This window comes from Petaurus breviceps, unplaced genomic scaffold (assembly GCF_028583685.1).
Source record: "Petaurus breviceps papuanus isolate PSGF00001 unplaced genomic scaffold, PetGlider_PUasm1.0 164, whole genome shotgun sequence".
Classification (NCBI taxonomy): domain Eukaryota; kingdom Metazoa; phylum Chordata; class Mammalia; order Diprotodontia; family Petauridae; genus Petaurus; species Petaurus breviceps.
Genome location: NW_027185735.1, coordinates 15,616,275 through 15,625,089, shown reverse-complemented (window position 1 = coordinate 15,625,089; position 8,815 = coordinate 15,616,275).

Sequence of the window (8,815 nt, the reverse complement as noted above, 5' to 3'; positions counted from 1 at the left end):
AATAGCTCTCTGCAAAGTCATGGCTCAGGCTATGATATTATAAGCAGTAAACACAGTATCTCACAGCTTCATCTTTTTTTCTCTAAGCTAGTAATTTCTAATTTGTTTGGGACTGGAGCTTGCTATCACAACATGCATATGCCTCTTCCTAAGGGGAAAGATTATTATAAATTTACTTTATTTATGGGTAAATATAAATTAATTTAATTTTGAGAATTTTGCAAGACACCTCAGTGTCATTGGAGATAACTTTGACTTTTACAAATCCAAGACGATACCAAAGAAATTCATCACATTGAAACATCTCTAAAGAATTAGGATTGGTTCTAATTATTATAGTATTCCACATAGCTAGTGATTTTCCCTTCCCTGCCCCCATTTAATAATAATAATAGTAATAGCATTCATATAGTCCTTTATGGTTTACAAAGTGCTTTACAAATATCATCTCATTTTATCCTCACAGCATTTCTGAGAGGTAGGCTAATAGTATCCTATTTTTACAGATGAGGAAACTGAGACACACAATGGTTGTGACTTGACCAAGGTCACACAGTTAACAAATGTCTGAGGCTAAATTTGACCTCAGATTTTTTTGATTCGAAGTCCATGGCTCTGTCCACTGTGCTACCTAGCTGCATCTAAAGAGATTTCAAAATCATTTTTTATGCTATAGAAGCCCATACATCTAAATTTAATATGTTGTGCCCATTTCATTATATTTGCTAGTAATCAGCCTTCAGTGCCCAAGGCACTAAGAGTCCATTTCCAGTTTACATTGCAGTTTCTTGTCCAGGGCTCTTCTCAGAATTCCTTTCCCAACTAATTTTCCACATGCCCCAGATGGAAATAAAACCATGAGGCTGGAAGATAGGCCTATCCTCCGATCAAAAACAGCACCCTCATGAGCAGGATTGCTTCAGACTCCTTGAAAACTTCACTTCCTCAGGGATATATGCAAGGAGTCTCTGCAGACAGGATTGTTCTTGCTAACTCACTCAGTGGAATCACCCAAGGTATTTCCTTAGGGAGTATGTATGCTGTCTATGATAGCTGGTTGCATAAACCAATTCCCTTAGTTTTTTTTTTTTTTTTGGTGTCTTTTCTGCTCTGGTAGAATGATCAACTCACATCTGAATGAAATTCATACCAATAGCCCTTATGCTCTCTATACAGCAGTTCACTCAGCACAAGCAGTTACATTTTATGTGCCTTTTATTATTACATAAAAGTGATTAACTGACCATTTATCACCGGGTTGAGATATCAAAATGATAAAAATGAACATAAAAAATCTAAAACAGCCAGACTTTTCCTCATAGCAAAAACTTTAAAGCATATGCCTTTGTTATAGAATCACAAAGTTGGATAAATACTGACCTGTACTTGAATAGGAATTACCTCAAATCATGACTCTGGTCACTTCCCTTGAAGACCTTCAGGGATAGAAAACTCACCATCTCAATGACTTTCAGCTTTTGGACAGCTCCATTTGTTCTGGAGTCTTTGTTATGGAAACAAAATCTGGCACTATACATCTACTACCCTTAACTCCTACCTCCACCCTCTGCAGTTAAGCAGAATAGTTGAATATATCGTTTCTGCAACATGACAAGTACTTGAAGATAGTTAATATTCTTACTCTCCCCTCCCTCAAATCTTTTCTTTTGTGAGCTAAACATTCCATTTTCTTTCAATTTAGCTTAGTACAGCATGTTTTTCAATCTTCACACTGACTTGGTCACTTTCAACTGGATACATTCTAGCTTGTCAGTCTTCTTCCTAAACCGTGGTCCCCAGAACTGAATACAATACTATAGGTGTCATCTGATCAGAACAGAATATGGTTCTGTACTACCCAGTTTTCTCTAGGTCCTTGTCTTCTGGCAATTCAGGTAAGGAGTTGAGAGCCTCTTCCTATTGATGGTTATTCTTTCTGATGCAGAAACTTCCTCTCCAATGGACCCAGGTTTTCCAGATTCTTCCTCCTCTCAAGACTACTTCTAAGACTGAATATGTCCATCTCAGTGTCATCATTCAATTACCTAATATAAGGCAAAGAAACAGAAAGCAAAAAAGGCAGCCCAGACTCAAGTTTGCCTAGCTGAGTCCTAGTTCTATCTGTGAGATGGTCCACAGCCACCAAACATGTTGCCCAGGTGAGGGAAAGGATGCATCTCCTTCTCCCCTTCCTCACAGGAAGTCTTTTGAGGGAGAGCTACTTGCCTTAGAGTCCACAGAAGAAAGGGACCTGGAAGCAGATTCTCCTTTTTAATTGGCACAGCACTTTAACCCATTCCCTCTGTCATGGGATTACAGTGAGGACCAAGGAACCAGTGAGGGTTTGTTGCATCATATCAAAGCACCAAGTCCTTCAGCTACTTCCTAAATATGTTCAGCTACTAGGATCTACTTCTCCACACTGCCTTAGCTAAATTCAAGTGGGGGTGGGAGGGGAATCCTTGTATTTCCTTTCCACTTTCATGTTCATCAACTCCAAAATACTATTATGTGATCATAACATTATATGATTCCATCTTTCCCTATGCCTTACTTCCCCTAACCCTATTATTTATCTTCTCTGTTATTTCCAATCCTTAAGTATTTAACCAGGTAATTATCCAGTTGGCTACATTCAATCCCCATTCATATCTATATACTTTATTGAACCAGTTCAATTCTACACAACCCTCTACTCTTGAATCCTTCGTTCCCTTGGCCTAATAACAATCATGCTTTGACACATCTTACCCTGAATTACTCCCCTCATCTGGCCCCTTTCCTTCCACTCTTATGGAGGAAATTGAGGCAAACAGGGTTAAGTGGCTTGCCCAGGGTCACACAGCTTGTAAGTGTTTGAGGCCAGATTTTAACTCATGAAGATGCCTCTTCATGACTCTGGGCTTCTGTTTGAGCTGTTTAAACTCTAAAAAACTGTCTACAATTGATGTCTCCATTTCCTTTCCTCTCACTTCCAACATCATCATTGTATATAATACTCTCTCTAAAGTTAACTCTTTTTTTTTTTTAAAGCAATTGGGGTTAAGTAACTTGCTCAAGGTTACATGGCCAGGTGTTTCTGGGTGGGTGCTAAGTGTCTGAGCCTGGATTTGATCCCAGGTCATCCTGACTCTGGGGCTGGTGCTCTTACTGTGCTACCTAAAGTCAACTCTTAATGAGAGAATCTAATGGCCTTTTCTCAGACTTCATCCTTCTTGACCATTTTCTAGCATTTAACACTATTGACCACTTTCTTCCCCTGGATAGTCTCTCCTATCTAAGTTTTTATGTCATTCTCTTTTGTCCTTTCTATCTGACTACTCCTTAATATCTTTTGTTTTATCATTATTCATGTTCCACCTACTAATGGCTCAGTCCTGGCTCCCCTTCTTTTTTTCTCTCTTTCATTTGATGATCTCATCAGCTTCCATGGGTTCAATTAACATCTTTATGTAGATGACTTCCAAATCTAGATATCTAGCCCTAGTCTTTCTCCTAAACACTAGTCCTGATTCACCAACTGCCTAGACATTTGAAACTAATAATTAGGGAAATTCTCATCATCAAACTCATCATGTCCAAAGGAGAACTAATTATCTTTCTTTGTTTTTTTTTTCTGAGAGGTAGGTGCTATTTACCTCTCAGAGTTGTTGTGAAGATCAAATCAGATTTTTTTTTTTTTAGCACAGTGACTGACACATAATAAGCACTCAATAAATGCTTGTTTCCTTCATTCTCCTCTCCTATTCACTGAACTTGAGATGTCCATGGATGATGTAACTGTAGTTCATGGTGAGAGTTCCACATATATCCTAGTTTTAATCTCTGATAGCTAGACTAATCCCATAATGGTTATTTGCCCAGTAACTATTAAAAAAGTCTGAGGTTTATAATCTCTATTTTTTCAGTCCCAAGTGTCTTCTGTTCTCCCAAGTAGATGGGAGAGCCTAAAAAATACAGAGAAAAAGCTACCCCAAGGCCAAGGTCATTGTCACTTTTTTCTGCTTAGTTTCATCCCTGATTCTTTGTATAGGAAGATGTATCTAGCACAAAGTCCTAAAGAGGGACTTTGAGGTACATTATTCTACTTATAAGCAAAAAAAGAAAAAAAAAAGGAAAACAAAACCAATCAAGTATATGCAACATTCCACAACCAAATGCCCCTATCCCTCTACCCAGAAGAGGGTAACATCCTTCATCATCTGTTGACCATGACCAAAGATGGTTCACTGAAAAGTTACCTTCATTTGGTTACCTGTTAGTATTGTTTTTGTTTAAGTTATTGTGGTTATTGCATATATTGTTCTCCTGGTTCTCTTCACTCTGTATATGTTCAAACAAAGAAATAAAATCTTTTTTAAAGTATCCTGGCTTTATTAGAAATAAATCAGATTCATGTCAGAGGGTGAAAAAGGAAAAAGGTGGGAAAAGGCCCACAGTCACAATCCTTAGTATGCCTTTCACCTTTGTACAATAATTAATGACTTAGTATAGTTGTTTACCTGGGACCCCATCACCTCTTTATGCCAGGGAATAATTAGCTCAGTCAAAAAACTCTTGCTTTCAGGCAATAAGCCCAATGAACCATAATATCTGCTATCATCAAAGTTGATTGCCCCCACTCTGAGCTTGCAAAGCTAAGGATTACATAAGACTACACTTGTAAATATTCCTATTCTATCATCTTACTGTGAGCAAAATGATCTCAAATGCTACATACAAAAGCCTAGAATACTTTTAGCAGAACCAATAGAATAAAATTGGAGCCTACTGGGTTCTCCTTGGTTTTCATGGAAGGAAAACCAACCACAAACATTTATCCAGGCAACATCTTTCACACAAAGTACCCTAAGGGCCACACCTACTTGAGCTAATTTATTCACAAACCCATGACTATAAATACTAGTCCACACATTTTAGAAAGACCTGAAGAAGGTCATTTATAGAATCACAGATTTGGAGGGAACTTCAGAAGCTGGAAACAGGGAAGGGTATAAGCATTTATATAGCACTTGCTCAGTACCAGGAACTGTGCTAAGTGTTTTTACAGATATATCTCAACCCTGTGTGTTATTATTATCCCCATTTAAGAGTTGAGGAAACTGAGGCAGAAAGAAGTTAACTTACTTGCCTAGGGTCAAACAGCTATTATATAAGGCTAGATTTGAACTCAGGTCTCTTCTGACTTGAGACCCAGCATTCTGATGTTCCAATAGCTGCCTCACCAGCCACCTTGGCCACCCAAGCCTCAATAATAATCCTCTTAGGGGCAGCTAGGTGGCACAGTGAATAGAGTACTGGCCCTGGAGTCACAAGGACCTTAGTTCAAATCTGGCCTCAGACACTTGACACACTTACTAGCTGTGTGACCTTGGACAAGTCACTTAATCCAAATTGCCCTGCCTTCTCCCCTCCATAAAAAAAAAGCAAAAAATTTTTTAAAAATTAAAAAAAAGAAAGGTACAAGCAAAGTGACATGAAAGTTTATAGTAAAGAATCAATAAAGTTAAAAAACAAAAAAAATAATAATCCTCTCTATGACATCCTTGACAAATGGTTGTCCTGTCATTGCTTCAAGCCCCCTACTGAGGGAGGAGGAGAGGGAATGCACCAACATCCATTGTAGCTCATTCTAGATTTAAAAAAATGCTAGGATAGGTTTCATTACCTCAAGCTAAGATCTGTTTCTCAGCAACTATACTGCATTGCTTCTAATTCTATCTCCTGGAACAAAGCAGAACAATCTAATCCCTTTTGCATGTGACAGTCTATTAAATACTTGAAAACAGCTATCAGTCAATAAACATTTATTAAGCACCTACTATCAGTCAATAAACATACATTAGGAACCTACTGTGTGTCTGGCTTTGTGACAAGCACTAAGCTATCATAACACTCCCCAATTTTCTCTTCTCTAAGCTAAACAACTCCACTTCCTTTAATTTAGCCTAACACAGCATGATAGAGGCAGGTGGCTCAGTGAAGAAAGATTAGACCTGAGATCAGGAAGACCTAAGTCTCAGAAATTTACTAGCTCTGTGACCCTGGGTAGGCCTTTGTCTGAGTCAGTTTCCTCCTCTGTAAAACAGGAATAATAATAGCACCTGCCTCTCAAGGTTGTTGTGAGGACAAAACAATATTTGTAAAGTGCCTTCCAAACCTTAAAACACTATATAAAAGCTAGTTACAACAATTCTTATCATTTTCTCTAGGCATTTTACAATCTTACTATTTTTTTTATTTTTATATTATTATTATATTATACAATTATATCATTATATTTTGTGTTGTTTTGTCACTATGAAGATTTCTGGCCACTTCCCAATCTTAATTGCCCTATTATAGATACTCTAGCTTATCATTGTTCTTCCTGATAGGTGACCTGCCCATGGTCACACAGATAATGGTAGGGTGCAGATGAGAATCCAAGAACTCTTCACTCCAATTTAGTGCACTTTTCCACTGTGCAATATTGTGATACCTAGTAGGTTATGGTGACTTATATTTTTGTGTGTATAAAACTTTTTTAAAAAATCTCTTTTCAGTTAACCCCTTTAATTTTCCAAATGAGGAAACTGAGGCTTCAGTACAGAAGGGAAGTAAGTGGTTTGGATGAAAAGCAATAATGCCACACCCAGAGAGCAGCTAGCAAAATTTTATTACAACTCTTTATTGCTAGGAGAACAAACAAAAAAGAATGGTGTGGGTACATAATGTCCATTGAGGTAAGTGTGAGGGCACTACACAGTAGAGTGGCTTCAGATTTGCCATAGTATTCACACTCTGATCAAAAGTCCCAGGATATTCAACAAGGATTTATTTTGGGGATACCCTATTATGATGGGCAGCTAGGTGGGGTGGTATATAGAGAACCAGTCCTGGAATCAGGAAGACCTAAATTCAAATCTGGCTTCAGATATTTACTAGCTATGTGACCTTAGGCAAATCACTTAACCCTGTTTGTCTCAGTTTCTTCATCTGTAAAATGAACTGGAGAGGGGCGGCCAGGTAGCACAGCAAGTAAGAGCACCGGCTCCAGTGTCAGACTGACCTGGAGATTGAATCCCGGGCTCAGACACTTAGCACCCACCCAGAAACACCTGGCCGTGTAACCTTGAGCAAGTTACTTAACCCCAATTGCTTAGGGGCGGCCAGGTGGCTCAGTGAGTAAAAGCACCAGCTCCAGTGTTGGGACGACCTGGAGATCGAATCCCGGGCTCAGACACTCAGCACCACACCCAGAAATAATAACTGGCCGTGTAACCTTGAGCAAGTTACTTAACCCCGATTGCTTAAAAAAAAAAATGAACTGGAGAAGGAAAGGGTAAACCACTTCAGTATCTTTGCCAAGAAAACCCCAAATGGGGTCATGAAGATTTGTACACAGCTTCTTGCCTCTGAATTGCCTAAGATGGTCTACCGAGTCAAATCAGGGCAACAAACAATTATTAACCTTTTATGGGGTAAGTGTTACTATTATCCCCATTTTACAGATGAGGAAACTGAGGCAGAGAGAGATTAAGGGGCCTGCCCAGAGTCACATATCTAATAAGTGTTTGAAGCTGAATTTTGAGGTCAGGTCTTACTGATTCCAGGCACCACCTACCTGCCCATAAAAACACAAGCAAAAAGAAAGACAGTCTCTGCCTTCAAAAAGCTTATACCCTAAAAGGGTATATATATAAATATATAAAAGGGAGATAGAAGAAAGTACCAGTGTGGGAACATTGTGATGAAGCCCAGAAAGTCAGAAGCTGAGCCAGGAGAGGGATGAAGGAAATCTGGACTGGGCCTTTTTTCAAAATGAAGGCTTCAGGGGTGGCTAGGTGGCACAGTGAATAGAGTACCAGCCCTGGAGTTAGGAGGACCTGAGTTCAAATCCAGCCTCAGACTTAACACAAAAACTAGCCGTGTGACCTTGGGCAAGTCACTTAACCCCAATTGCCCTCCAAAAAGCAAAAAAAAATAATGAAGACTCCAAGAGGAACTCACCAATGGGAGGAAGGGGCTTCAGGGGTGGAAAGATCTTTTAGATTGAGAAGGCCACACCAGTGAAAGGACACTTAAACCAGACATCATAGTTTACCTGAACTTTTCGTGGCTGTTTGTACTCAAGTATCTAGAGTCTTTACCTGAGCCTTAACTCCCCTTAGTCAATCAGCTCTCAAAGATAGTTTCAAACCTTTTTAAATAAAGAGCACTGGCTTATAGAAAAAGGATTCAGAAGATCAAAGTTAGAATTCTAGTTCTGTTGTACATTAGCTAACCTGGCCAAGTCACTCCATCAGGGTCATGACTCACATCTAGGACAAATTCCATAAAATGTGCTCAGGGGAAGCACCTTGAAAAGTATTCAAATTGCTAGGTGGAGCCAAGATGGTGGTATAGAAGCAGGAGAACTCCAAGAGCTCCCCCCATAACCACCTCAAATACCTATAAAATATGACTCTAAAAATCTTTAGAGCTATCGAACCCACAAAATGACAGAGAGAAACAAATCTTCTGCTGAAGGCAGCCCAGCAGGCCAGAAAGAGTCCACTGCAGCACACTGGGAGCAGATCCCAGCCCAGTGTGAGTCTGCAGTTTTAGCCTCAGGGAGGTCCGGACCAGCCGCAGCCGAAGGGACTTTGGGAGAGTGGATCACCAGCAGCTGTGGTGGTTTCCAGAATTACCAACCCATAAATGCCAATAGCAAAGTAAAAGTCAGTGTGAACTTTGGGAACAGGGGGCTGGGAGTGTGGTCTGGCCTCTGCCCCTGGAGGGAGAAGTGGCTGAGGCACAGTGGCGGTATAGCCACTGCCACGTGGCTGCTTCA